General features: G+C 43.0%; 1 long non-coding RNA gene across 1 annotated transcript in view; it reads right to left on the reverse strand.

The window, feature by feature from the left end:
* Positions 1-7,616: 7,616 nt before the first annotated feature.
* LOC140599874 (uncharacterized) overlaps positions 7,617-14,930 on the reverse strand; it is a 35,890-nt gene continuing 28,576 nt past the window's right edge. Inside the window, exons 2-3 of the long non-coding RNA XR_012002871.1 lie at positions 9,200-9,288; positions 7,617-7,735 (exon numbers count right to left, since the gene is read on the reverse strand). This is a non-coding gene — a long non-coding RNA (uncharacterized lncRNA). The remainder of the gene's footprint in view (positions 7,736-9,199; positions 9,289-14,930) is intronic.

The raw sequence follows: 14,930 nt of genomic DNA on the forward strand, positions 1-14,930 counted from the left end.
GAGAAAAGCAGAGGAAGATGTGCGCAGGCCCAGAGATAAGTGGACACAGATACACACACATATGAGAAGGAAAGACACAGAGTCATTCTGGGGTCATATACCCAAACTTCTGTGACATCCTACACCTCATCTTCAGCATGCTGTTGCTTTAAAAGCTGTGTCACATTTGTCACACCAAAACCAAAACAGAAAACACAAATGAAAAACATAAATGAGAAATTAACCCTGTTCCACAAGCTAAAATAAAATAATATGGAAGGCCAAATCTGAATGGACTGGATTCCTCTCTTCTACGTTTATGTGCACTCACACTCGCACGTGCACACACACACATCCTTAATGTTTTTGGATAATGAGAGACTCTCCTGTTCTACTGATCAAACCATAGGGTGGCTCTGCAAAGCCAGCCAGAATGAGATTCGCTGTGATAATGTCTCACATCCACCCCAAAATCTGCCAGCCGCTGGCCGGGACAACAGGGATGCAAACTAGAGCTGCTTTGACTATATGTAGAAGTGGCCAGAACCTGTTTTAAACTTGTATTCAAAATCAAACCTGCACTCCTTCTTTCTGAAAATCTCTGATTTTCTCTTCTTTTCTGTTAGGCACCTGCTTTGGGTGCACTCTCTCTGGCCAGGCCTCCCCTCTTTTTGGCCTCACCTTCTCTCTAGGGCACTCCCACACTGTTCAAGAGGCTGTGCTTCATGGCCTGAACAGAATGGAAATAGTCAAGTGAGAAGAAACATCCAAGCAGGGAGAAGAAAGCTTTTTAAATTCCTTGCCCTTGACTGGTTCTTCTCGAATAGCCTCCGAGATGTGGATCAATCCTGTAAGTACCATGTACCAATATTTCCCATTCTACACTGGTTGGAAGCCTCTCCCTTATTCCTCTTACAAGAATTGTGGTAGAGTGGTCTTTCTGTAGTATACTGGTCTTTTGGCATTTCTGTCTCTCCAAGTGGCTTAGCTGCATAATTTCACCAACTCAACTCTGCTGATAGTTTAACAGTTAACTGTTGAGTGTGTTTACCTTGAAATTATTCTGGAGGCAGCAACAAATAAAAAAATCTGCTGGGAAAATACAGTAGCAATGCAACTGGTGGTGAGAGCTGATTTGTAAATATACTTTTGTTTTCGAGTCTCCATTCCCCAAGACACCCCCAGAGCTGAGGAGTTTGGTGAATTCTGGGGATGTGTGTGCTGGTAGCTCCTTTAGTGGATGTTCCACCACCTACTCACAGACCATGGGGAACTTCACAGCCAGTACATATGTGGCAGAGGGTGCCAGGCAGCTGAAAATGGAAGTGAGTTTTAGATTTTTCCATCTTTTCATTCAGCTTTCTCGCAAATGTGTGTCTCCTTTCAAGAATCATCGAAATGCCCTTCCTTTCAAGTTAACACTGCAAGGAATCGAAGTCTCATTTCCTGGAAATACAGGGCTGGACGGCAGCCATCCCTCAAATGAGCCCCCGTGGAGAAGACTTGGAGACGTGAGCTCCCAACTCAGGTTTCCGGTTGCGGCCTATTAAATCCCACCTCCTGGAAGCTGAGGTCATGGATTACTTTCTCGTTGCCACCAAGGGGCAGTTCAACTTATACATCCTGTCATTATTGTCTTAGATCGTGCATGACTCAGTCCTCCTTAGCCCATTTCCTCACACGCAGACTTCTAATCAGCTGTGAAAAAAATACTATCAGTATCTGTACACTCCAGAAGAGATGTTAATGGGTAAGGGCTGAGGAGCTGCTCTGAACTGGCAATAGCAGGAATCAAATAAAATGGGAAAACAAATCAGGAAATGGGGTAATGGCAGCCATTTGAGGAGAGGAAGTAAAGCCGACTGAAGTCACCCCTAAAATGTTTCTTGCTCTGCTCTGAAACCTCATTTGCATAATTGGGGTAGCGTAGGGTTGTAGTGAGTGGAAATGAGCTTGGTTACCAGGTAAGTACAGGTAGGGACCCTGCCTCTATCACTAGGCTCTGAGATTGGACAAGTTTCTTTATCCTTCTCAGCCTCTTGTTGGGGATAATTCCAAATTTTCCAAACTGTGGCAAGAAACAGAGATCACATACTGAAGAGCAGTTGGCACAGAGAGGCACTCAGTACATGGTGAAATGAACAATAATAATAATAACTGTGTGCCCACTGATGCACTGGCCTGGTGCTCAGCACGATGGGAGCAAGGAAAAAGTAAAGATAACCAGGAAACTAGCAGGCCCCAGCGAGAGCAACATTAAACTCATTTAATTTGCCTTTTATTGTTCTTCTGTTCTTTTATTGTTCTTCTGTTCTTCTTAACTTCAAGTCAAATGATGACCCAAGAGATGATAATAAGACAAAATAATGTCAAGAATTGTGAAGGGTCTGCCATTTTTACCCTGCTCTCAAGCTAACAAAGCAGCCAATCACAGCTTCACTGGAGCTGGCCGAAGACATGAGACTCCTGGCCAGAGACAAAGGACTTTATCACAGCACAGAAGGCAGAATGAGCTCAAGTCCCATGGGGATGATGCAGAGGTGGACACAGGTGGCTACTGTGCACACAGTGGGTTTATATCATAACTAAGAGACCGTAAGTTTGGGAAACACCCAATCTCATAGTGGGGTGTTAGTGAGACAGGGATACTGAAGGACTCCATAAAAGTCTGCTTTTTACTCCTTTTCCTGTTTCTATTCTTGCTAGGAAGAAGCACTTCACTTTACACACGCCTCAGAGGGCAAATTACGTATGTCCTCCTCGTAAAGGACAAGGAGTTAATGGTCTCTTTAGAATAAATAACATCTAAAGAAGGACCCAGTGAGAATGACCAGATGAAGCTATTATATACAGACCACCAGATACCTCAAAGACCCCCTGGATCCAAGGAATAACACCTGGATCCTCATCTTTGTTCGAACTGGTTCTTGGATGTCTGAGAGGACCACAATCCTCAATAAAAATCCCCAGATCATAAACAAAGACAAGATGCACTCTGCTTTCCTTTCTGAGTCTTCCAGGTGCTTCACTTGTATCTGTACTCTCTGTTTTTTCAATAAACTCTGCTCCCACTTCCTGCTGGCTTGCATTGGATTTCTATCCTGCAAGAGGCCAAGGATCCTCGTGGCTGATCCTGCTGGATCCTCTCTGGGGCCTTGGATCCGGCCCCATAATTAACAGACATTAACAAACCCACCTAACCATTGTCCCAGAGGGACACTATATTATCCTCACCAGGAAACAAATCTGCCCTTTGCCCCAGAGAGAGACTCTACTTCTGTCTTTCAAGATTCTTCTGTATACAAATATCCTTGAAAAGACAATCTGGAACAACAGTTATCGCACAACATTTAAAAACACCACAGGCATTGTCCCCTATCTCCAATGACTAAGATACGACCAGAGGCAAACCTCAAAAGAAAATGCTGCAATTAGGTGAGATGTCTTAAAACACTTATTTATTTAATCAATCAATAAAATTGATAATCTCACATGGAATCTTAAATAACAAAGCTCCTGTAGTTGCCTGAGACTATAGAGAGAGACAGTTAATGCTCCATCGTATACAGGCTTAGAAGCCACCACTCGCACATCATCACAGCACCGCAACTGTGCGGAATGGAACAAACAGAGCACCTCCTGCTCACGTCACCACGGAAGGGCCCACAGTGATATTTTATCATCATGCAATTTCCAATCCAATGTCAAATGGAACTGTAGCCCATTGAAAGAAAATGCACTAGGGTTTCTGTTTTGTTTTGTTTTGTTTTATACCTAGGGGGAAGAAAGAAAGAAAGAAAGAAAGAAAGAAAGAAAGAAAGAAAGAAAGAAAGAAAGAAAGAAGCAGCTTTGTTCCTTTTTAACTTTCTTTGGGCCTTATGAGATTAAAAATGGTTTTGGGAAGAGGATTGGCCTCTTGTGAGGATTATGGAATCCTGAGATTTACCCAGATTAGTCTTCTTACTAGTGTGCCTTTGTGAGGTCAGTTATGGTTCTCCTAAGGCCTTGAGAACCTAGAGTCCACACCACCAAAGAGCTCCTAGCATTTCAGATCCCACCATGGAGCACACCCTTGGCTTCCTAAAAGCAGAACTACCTCGAGGACTCATTTGGAAGACCGCTCTGCCCCCGTGTCAGGCCACATAGGGATCTCAAGTTTTAGTTCAAGAAAAAAAATTATTATCTGTGGCAAAATCAAGTAATTGTCATAGTAAGGAATTTAGGAACTGTCTTATTTGAGAGTTTGGTGACAGAGCAGACAAAAGAGCAGACAAAGAGCAGACAAAGTGTGGGTGACAGGAAGTGGATAGGTGACTTGGGCGATGTCCTCCTATCTCCACTTCTAATAGGACACATGCCCCCCAGTTGCCAAAGCCAAAAATCTGGTTATAACTCTTCTTCTCCCTCGCTTTCCACATCCAATCAGTCACAGAGTCCTGCTGATGCTCCTAAATATTTCTCAGATGTGCCCACAATCTCTTTGTCTTTCTAAGAAGTTCTCTTTTTTTATTCTGTGGGGAGATACACCATAGAATACATATATGAAACTTTTCATTTTTTTGTTGCATCCTGTGAGGTCAAAATCTAATTGGATTTTTCTCAAGCTCTAAGAAGAGTTGGCAATGTACTCTTCTAACTCCCACCCCCTACCAGAGCACACTCAGCGCACAGGCACACACATCCACACACACATCCACACCTGTGCGTGGGCGCACGCACCCAAATGGGAGACAACACTTCCTTTCATTCCTTGCTCGTTCATTCCCTTTGCCCAGAACTCAGTTTTCTCAATCCTCTCTAGCTGTTATCCGAGAGGAGACCCTCCAGTGCAGATTTTCAGCACAGAGGCAAGGCCTTGGCTGGCCCAATGAAGCCGGGACATTGGCGGCCCTGCCTCTGCCTGCCAGGAGCCCAGCAGTGTGATCCCAGCCAGGGTCCAACCTCAGCTTCAGGTGTCCTCAACCTGTCCCAATGACCTGAGGCTGAGCCCATTCTCCTCCCTGGGGGCTGGAGCTGTGTGAGCCAGACCAAGGGTCAAACCCTCCATCTGACCTACAGATGCATAGGAAATCCATTAATATTTGAATCTTGAGAAATACACTGCCAAAGACTACCTCCACTATAGTTTCTTGAAGCAGAGCAAATAACTATAATGCAAACTGGGAATCAAACTTTCTTGTTAGAATCCTGGGATCCTATTATTATATTAAAATACAATGTCTTCTTAATCTTGAATGTTTTACGTAAATAGCATTTTCTCAGTAGCAGACGTGGCTTGTGTATATGATAATTAAATTTCATTCTCCTATTAAAAAAATTCCCTTTACTTTGAAGGAACTTTAAAGGGGAGCCCTCCTCCCCCAGCATTCCCTTTCCCAAGGAAGGAGAATTGGCCTCTGTGATTTCACATGGAATCTGCCAGCAAGAGCTGCTGGAGAGAATAGACAATGGGGCTCTCTGTATCACTACCGAAAAGAAGAACAGAAATGCTGACATTTCAGTGATTATATTTGGGATCCACAGTCACCCTGGGCATCCCAAAGATCACTTAATAGATGAGTCTTATCTTGTTTTCAGAGCTTAAATTAGCTTTCAAATATCAAAAAGGTTAGAGAATATATCAGTTAGTAAGGGAAGGAAACCTAGCTTCCTTCTCCGTTCCCATCACACACTGCTCTGTGTGTGTGTGTGTGTGTGAGTGTTATTTCACTTTTTTTTTTTTTTGCATAGATTTTGCAATGCTGGGAGCTGCAAAGAGCTACAGGCGTTATGTCCTCCACGTAAGCTAACCACACATTAGGACAGTTATTTCAAATATTCTGTTCTTTCTGTAGGACATATTGTGGTTTTTTTATTGAGCAAATAGATTTACTTAAATGTTTTAGTGTCAGGACTCAGCACAATGCCTCACACAGAATACTGACTAAATGATTACTTTTATGGCCTTATACACTGCGGAATTCTGCTAATAAAGATGGATACACAGAAAACCCACTCGGTAACATTCCTTAATTCTCCTTTGGTAAAACGGAAATTCCAATAACGCCTGTGCTTCTTCACACACAGTCTTTCAGAGATCTTACTCATCACAGAAACGAGCCATATGGCTGCTGCCCTAAGGGCCCATGTTACCCAAATGTCACTGCTTTGCACACACACACGTGGACTGTTTCCTTACAGACTGCAAGAAGCTGTACCTTAAATAACCGAAGCAGAATTGTTATTTGTCAAATGTCAAGAACAAAATACATTTTTGTAAGTCAGTAGTCTTATTTATAACCAACTCAATTACGTAAATATTCAAAACTCAATAACCTGGCTTTAGGTTTCCAGCTCATTTGCACAAACTAGGAACACTCGATAAAGCTCAGAAACCACTTTCAGCTATGTCTTCACACTGTGGGTTCATCAGACTGAGGAATTACAAAAGTGGGTTTGTCAACCCTCTTAAAGATGCGTGTGGACCCCTGTAGGCCCAGCCAACTGTTGGCAGCTGTGGTATGTTCACCGGAGCCACACCACAGCTCAGGTGTGTTAACCTGCCAGGTGTTTTCTTCTGCGACTGAAGAGCTCACGAGGACCTCAAGGCTCAGCTCATCGTGCTCCAAGTTAGCTTACCTAGACTGATGGCGGGTCCCTGTTGGAGCCAGCTTGAATCTGACTTGCGTTTGGAAGTGGGAGATGGGACCATAACAGTACAAATTGTGTAACACCATGATGGTTTTTCAGCAGAAATAGAAAGAACTTTTATTTTTAATTTTTGCATATGTACCTGGGGAAAAAATTCAGATGTTGAGGACCTGCATCTCAGAAGCCAGTTCCATGATCAATCTGAGGGACCAGGGGACCAGGACAGAAGATGTTGAGGGCACAGGAAGACCCTGTGGTGAGCAGGGACATCGGCTGCCCCTGGGACACCATGGCCACGATGGACGACTCAGGTGGCCTTCCTGGGACTTTATGAGTAGCCAGCATCACAGTGAGGGTTAGAATTCATGGCTACAAGAGAGACAACATCTAGAACTCTTAGAAAGAATTTGTGAATTGAGGAAGGTGCAGAAGCCCTTCACGAAGAGGTGGTTTAAAAGCCATGAAACTTGAGCTAGGACTATTGTCAGGAAACAAAATCCCAGTGTCCACAGCCCGGTCTTTTTCTATGGAGACACTATCAGAGAGCACCGACCAGCAATCAAGAGCAAATTAATTCTGATCTTTACTTGTATCTCTCAAGGGACATTCAAAAACAAATACAGTTTATACCCTCGTCTCATTACAAATCTCCTTTCCCTTCCTTCCTCGGCTCCCACACATTCCTACCCTGTAGCCTGCTTGGGCCTCCTGCTCTCTGCTTCCTTTTTGAAGCCTTTTCTGACACAAACCTTCCTTTCAGTGTGCTCTTTCCACAAATAATCTGATCTGAAATGTGTGTGCAAGGTTCGCTCAAGATGGGGGTGTAGTGGTACAGAATGCCGGGCAGGAAAACACCAGCATTTTCCTCCAGGGATAAGGGAAGGGGAGGCTACGAGTACTGAGACATTCATCATTTCCGTGTCCGTGCATTATTGATGGGCCCTAGCAGATGGGCTTGAGAGACCTGGGGAGACCTTTGTTACAGAAATTGTGAATTCAGGCTTTGGATTTAGTTCTCCAGCTTCTCTTTTCTACAGAGTTTCCCCAGCATTCAATTATTCATACCTTTGACAAACACTCATGGACTGCCTCCTCTACGCTAGCAGCTCGGAAAGAAAGAAATATTCTAGAGAAGGGAACAAAGAAGTAGATAAATACATTAGTGCAGTAAACACTAGAATCAGAGTCATCTATAAAAACAATGACTGGTTTTTGCACATCTCCCTTCCCCAAAATTCAGTGGCTTACACACAAAAAGTTCATTCAGTTCCCTCTTACACGACGGTTCCAGCGTGAGTAGTCGAGGGATGCTCTGGAGGGACCAAGGCTGCTTCTCTTAGTGATCCCTTCGTCCCCTCGGGGGTCGCCCTGGTCTGCATATTCACAAATAACTCACCACCACCTCTGTTGGACCCATATTCTGACTGGCAGGAAAGGGAAAAAAGACAAAGCGTTTCCTTTAAGGAGTCGGCCTAGCACTTTGATTCTGCTTACATGTTCTCAGCAAGAATTGACTCATTTCATCACCTGGAGCTGCAAGGGAGGTGAAAAGAGTGCTGGCAAAAGCTGGGATTTTGTGTTTACTAAATGAAGAAGGGAAGGATGGGCCTGGGGGCAACCACTTGTGGTCTCTGCTACCACCGGTAACCAGCTCACTATTTCCTAAGACTGTGTTGGCCAAGCAACACTTCGTGCTGAGGAGCGGTGGCTTCTAACCCTATGATGTCTTACCCCCGCCTCCCCCCCCCATCATGACCAAAATGCAGCCCAAATCTGGAAAAGCCACAAGAGAGAGGGAAACCAGAAGACAGGTACTTCTGGTATGGGGAGCATGAAGTATCCATCCAACAGTTCAAGGCTCTAAGGCTAAGGAATCCGGGTAACAGATACCACTGGGTATCACCACTGCCCATGGTGGAAAAGGAGGGACCATCTGTAAATACTCCAGGTTTGAGAATTTATCAACATGTAACATTCTGTGTCCATCCACTCCCATCCATGGGGTGCACACAACCTTCTGTGGGAGCCTCACAGTCCCCTCAGACTGCTCTTTATGTTACACTTCTACAGCAACCTCAACAACACGCTGACAACCGGGTGGAAGAAGTGGCAACACTTTTACCTGGTTCAAGAGCAAAGGCAGTAGGAAGGGCGTGTAAGGGCCAGAAGGGCGTTCAGAATAGCTCACCTTCCTGTTCAAAAGAGCACACGCTGTGTGGCTTGGTGCCACCATTTTGACATGGACACTGCTTCAGTCATTTTGACCAGAATGAAATCAAACGATTAACTTTTCCTTTTATTTTCCAAAATGAAAACCACTTTTTTATTTTCATCTGGTGACAAACTAATAAATTCCCATTTAAAAATAATCAGACAATGCCCAAAAGTATAACATAAAGCCCATCCAACATAAAATACTTAAATACTTACTGGATGGATATATATATATCCTCTTATATATAAAATATATAAGAGGAATATTCATGAGAGGAAAAATAAATGAAGAACTATGATCTGTTAACATTACAAGTGACATTTAGCCTGGCTACTTATTAATAAGTATTAGTAAGAAAACAATGAGTGGGGGCACCTGGGTAGCTCAGTTGGCTAAGCACTGAATTCTTGATCTCAGCCTGACCTCAGGGTCATGGGTGTTGGGCTTCATGCTGGGAGTGGAGCCTGCAAAAAAAAAAAGAAAACAATGAGCTATTCTTCACCTATGAGATATATAAGATATATACCTATATATATATAAATATATATACATTTTTTTTTTTTTGCCAGAATTTGTCCACTGGGTACATATAAAAACCCCTGGTTAGGTTTTCTGGGCAACAGATTCTTTTTTTTTTTTTTATAAATTTATTTTTTATTGGTGTTCAATTTGCCAACATATAGAATAACACCCAGTGCTCATCCTGTCAAGTGCCCACCTCAGTGCTCATCATCCAGTCATGGGCAACAGATTCTGAGATGGAATATATTGTGAGACATTTCTTAAGGATTGTCCTTGGGGTCAACACCACCTGTGGAAAGGACAAGAGCAGCGTTGGGTAGTGAGGGAGACAGCTGTTACAGGCCTGATGATCCCATTGGGGGCGCTGGAGTGAAAATAGCCCATCCGAGTTGTTCTCTGTTGAGTTAAAATGACTGCCTTGTGTTCCTGCCTGTGTCAGGGTGTGCCCACCAGCCCTGCTCAGGAGGGTGGGACATTGGAGAAGTGGGTCTGCAGTGAGGCAGTTCCTGAAGGTGCAGACAGTTCGGGCAATAAGTCTTTTTTTGAAAGGGGCACCTGGGCAGGGCCTCTTCATGTCCATTATACACATGCACATGCACGTACACGCACACAGAGTATAATTTTAAATAAAATGTGATCATATCATCTATGCTCTTATGACTGCTGTTTTTTACTTGTGTAACATAATGTAAATATTTTCCTTGTGAGCCCAAATATAGATCACATTCTTTTTTTTTTTTAAGATTTATTTATTTATTCAGAGAGAGAGAGGCAGAGACACAGGCAGAGGGGGAGAAGCAGGCTCCATGCCGGAAGCCCAATGCGGGATTCGATTCCCAGTCCTCAGGATCACACCCAGGGCTGCAGGCGGCGCTAAACCGCTGTGCCACCGGGGCTGCCCAATTTTTAATTATTGTGGAGTCTGTTGAATAGATGCATAATCATCAAATCCCTGTTGATGGGCATTTGAGAACCTTTCCGACTTTTTTTGTCTTTACAAATAACTCAATCCATGAACATCCTAACATATGCATCTTTTCATGCATGCCTAATTGTTACCATAAATTAATTCTCCGAATTGGAATTGCTGAGCCAAAAGGTACGCATAATTATGTTTTGAAGTACAATCCAAAGTACCCCCCAGCAAGCCTGTACCAATTTACCTGACGATAATTAACATCAATCTTCTTAATTTTTGCTAATCTCATAGGTGAAGAATAGCTCATTGTTTTCTTTTTTTTTGCAGGCTCCACCTCCAGCATGAAGCCCAACACCCATGACCCTGAGGTCAGGCTGAGATCAAGAATTCAGTGCTTAGCCAACTGAGCTACCCAGGTGCCCCCACTCATTGTTTTCTTACTAATACTTATTCATTAGTAGCCAGGCTAAATGTCACTTGTAATGTTACCAGATCATAGTTCTTCATTTATTCTTCCTCTTGTGAATTATCTATTTCCATCCTTTGCCCACTTTTCTCTGGCTTGGGTCTGTTCTATTAAAGATAGTAAACTCATCTGATATGTATGACACAACGTTCTTTCCTACTGTATCATCTGTGTCTTCCTTCCTCCTCTTTCTTTCCTTCTTTCCTTCTTTCCTCCTTTTTTTTTTCTTTTTTTTTCTTTCTTTCTTTTTCTTTCTTTCTTTCTTTCTTTCTTTCTTTCTTTCTTTCTTTCTTTCTCTCTCTCTCTCTTTCTTTTCTTTCTTCTTTCTTTCTTTCTTTCTTTCTTTCTTTCTTTCTTTCTTTCTTTCTTTCTTCCAGCTTAGTTTGGGTGTTATTCCTACCAAGTTTCTCTCTACCCAACCCTACAGAGATATTCTCCTGAATTTTCTTATTGTACTTTTATAAATGCTCACACTTTCAAGTTTTGTTAGTAAATAATGTAAAAAAAAAAAAAAAAAAAAAAAAGATATGCTGTCCCCAACCCACTCCTTAGTGTCATCTAATTCCCCAACCATGCTGAATTACCTTGTACTGAAAAAATAATATGAAAAAAACAGTTTCTGTTTCAAAAAAAAAAGTGGTTATTTTGAATCAGCTTCATCAGATTGGCTGCTTTAATAGTCTTCCCTCCATCAGAAATGCCCTTGAACCCTCAGAACCACAGAAGCCCTGCCTCTAGCCTATAGGAGGCAATGTGCTTTCTGCCCCTGGCATGGCTAACCTCAGGTGACTTCCTGGGCACGAGCTGTGGACAATGTAAAGTGAACAAAAGTGCAGCACCTGTCCTGGGCATTTTTCTGTCCATCTCACCCTTCCCCACATTCCTTTTTCCTCTCACTTAGTTACAAGGTACAGGCTTCCCAGCTCTGTACCTGGTTTTACACAGGTTATCGAGTCTGCTCTTCCTTCCTGTTGCTTTTTAAAAAACAACTCTATTGAAGTATGACTTACCCACCACAAAATTCACCCATGTTGAGTGCACATTGCAAGGATTACTAGTAAATTTCCCAGGTTGTGCAAGTTGTGCACAATCCAGTTTAGAACATTTCATCCCAGTAGGATCTTTCATGCCCACCTATAGTTAATCCCCATTCCCATCCCCAGGCCGGGGCTATCACTAATCTACTTTCTATCTCCATAAAGTTGCCCTTTCTGGACATATCAGATAAATGGAGTCATATGCCCCTCTGGTTTTGACATTCCCTCTTATCTCCAATGAGAAAATTCCAGATTCAGCTCAGCTCTGAGGAAAGTGACCAGCCAGACCCAGGTTTTCAGAGCTAGGAAATGACGGAGCTCTGACCCAAGCCTCGTGATTCCAGATTCTTTCCACTCCCTCCTGTTTTCCTGATCTGAATGTATTCTCAGTGTTGAATGGAAAATTTGGTGATGGCCATCTAGAAAGCCTCAAAGATCAGGGACGTTCTGGGTCAGGACCCTGAGTTCGTGACTGTTCTCAGCCACCAGGGGGTGCCCCGAAGATCTATCTTTGAACTGGCTTTTGCTTGTGGCAGCTGGGCATCTTAAGAAAGAGAAAGTCAATTGTGACCTGGGGGGGATTTTTCTGGGTGGGATTTTTTTCTTACAACGCATTTCCTCTCTTGCTAATAGCAAATAGCAAAGAAGAATAAAAGCTAGAAGGCTTTTGGCGTACACTGAAAGTTTCTTTTCAGGCTTCTCAGGCCAGGATTTCTTTTTTTAGAATATAATTTCAAAAGGAGATACAGACTTGATTCAGGAATCTGATGAAGAATTCTTAAGTCATGACCATCTTGCATGACAGGTATTGATTAATCATAATATTAACAGGATGTTGCTAATCTTTTGCATTTTTACTTAACTAAATTGATTCTTTAGGGGAAGGGAAATGGAAAGATTTTTTTTTTAAGATTTTATTTATTTATTTAAGAGAGCGAATGCTTGGGAAAAGCAGACTCCCACTGAGCACAGAGCTCTACTCCGGGCTCGATCCCAGGACCCTGAGATCATGACCTGAGCCAAAGGCAGACCTTAATTGACTGAGCCACCCAGGCCCCCTGGAAAGAGGTTTTTAAGTTGCCCAAATCCAGTATTTGTGTAGCTAGAATGAACTAGATAACAATTCAATATGACAACTGAATTAATCTTTTGAAAATAATTTTATCATATTTCCCTAGCTATGTGGACTAAAAAATGGCTAAATTTAGTTGGCAGTTTTGACTTTGAAAGGATCTCAGCATCATCGTTTCCAGAATCCAGAGGGTATATGTGTCTGTTGGCCTCCTCTGACTGAGCACCTCCTACAGCCTCTTCCAGTCTGGAGGGATGGATGAGGGCTGCTCAGCAGCTAGAATGGGAGCTCCTAGGAGCAGCTTCAGGGAAGCTTAATAATGAACTGTGCTCAGCGCCACACCTGCTGGTTGGCAACGTCACTGAAACCATCTGCCTGGTGGTGCTGTGTCCCAGCTCCCTTCATGGACTGCAGGCCCCAGAACCCTGGCTGCAGCTCTGGGACCAGCCAGTCACAAGACATGGGTTTTATGACGGGCTCTTCCCATACCTAGCTGTGTGTCACATGTCATTTCTGGATCTCATTTGTAAAATCTGTAAAATGGCAATAATAATATTTGGCTCACTGCCTTTTACCATGCATGAGAGAGAGAGAGAGAGAGAAAAGAAGCCGGGGGAAGGCTCAGAAACAGATAGAGAGGAGGAACTCCAGGAGGGACAGGGTGAGAGAGAGAGAGAGAGAAACACCGCAGCTCCACAGGTGCCAGCCTTCTGGCAAGCACCCTACGGTGTGTACAGACACCCTGGCCTAGTCTTCATTCTAAGCCACCCTCCTCTGAAAAGTGGAAAATAATTCATTCCAGTTTCGTAAGACAATTTTACTAATATTATTCCAGCATCAGAGCTTCAAAAACATTTTAATGCTTTGCCAGGAGGATTAGCTTGCTTTTACCATATAAATGAGCCCCCAATATCAGGATTGGATGGTTCCAGTTAAAATCTCACATTAGCGGAAATGACTCACTCACCAGAAGGAAGGAAGCGGGAAGATGTGCCTCTTTACACCTGCCCTTCACTTGACAGCTAAGCCACCCATGAAAACCCTGCCTTTAAGCGGTGACATTGAAAGGAGGGAGCTTGGAATATTTAAAAATAGCAAACCTTCACATTTCAAAGCATCTGAATATAAGCAGTGAATTCGTATGCTAATCAGGACACACAGCATTCTGGTCACCCCTGTGGGGTCCCTGTGGGATCCCTGCTACCTGTGGGAAGCAGCAGGTTTGCTGCAGGTTCCCTTCCCAAAAGGCAGGCCATTCCAACTGGGGCCACTGAATGCTCCCTGACTGGAAAATATAAAAACGGATTAAACCCTAAGGTGGAGACAGTGCTTTGTAAAATTGTGGTAAAGCATACATGAGATTTGCCAATTTAACCATTTTTAAGTGTACAACTCCTTGGCATAAAGTACACTTACAAGAATGTGTAAACATTATCACTATGCATTTCCAGAATTTTTTTTATCATCCCTAACAGAATTAAGCCTTAAACAATAACTCCCCACTCCACCCAGCCCCTGGTAACCATCACTTTTTTCTCTAAGTTTTTATTTAAATTCCAGTTTCTTGGGCACCTGGGCAGCTCAGTGGTTGAGCATGTTTGCCTTTGGCTCAGGTTGTGATCTTGGGGTCCAGGGATCCGGCCCCACATCAGACTCCCCTTGCGGAGCCTGCCTCTCTCTCTGTGTCTCTCATAAATAAATAAATAAAACATTTTAACAAACAAACAAACAAACAAAACTTCAGTCTCAACCTTTTCCCAGAACTACACATTTAATTACTGCCCGAAGGAACATTGCTCTACAGTTGGAAACACCTACACAACTACCTCTTGAATAAAATTCATCTCTAAATCAACCACAATCCACACATTTAAAATAGCATATAAAAATGTTAACAAAGATAGTAATGCTAATAATGATCTATCTTTAATCTGGACTCACGTAGTCTCTTCTTTTGTGCTTTTTTTTTTACAGTATTAGGCATTTACTGTAACTGGCCCCTTTCCAGGACACTGGTTCTTTGAAAGGCACATGGATTTCATTGCGAAGGAAATACAGACACTAAAAGCCTTTCTAGGCTCCCTTCTCCC

This window comes from Vulpes vulpes, chromosome 1 (genome assembly GCF_048418805.1).
Source record: "Vulpes vulpes isolate BD-2025 chromosome 1, VulVul3, whole genome shotgun sequence".
Taxonomy (NCBI): Eukaryota; Metazoa; Chordata; class Mammalia; order Carnivora; family Canidae; genus Vulpes; species Vulpes vulpes.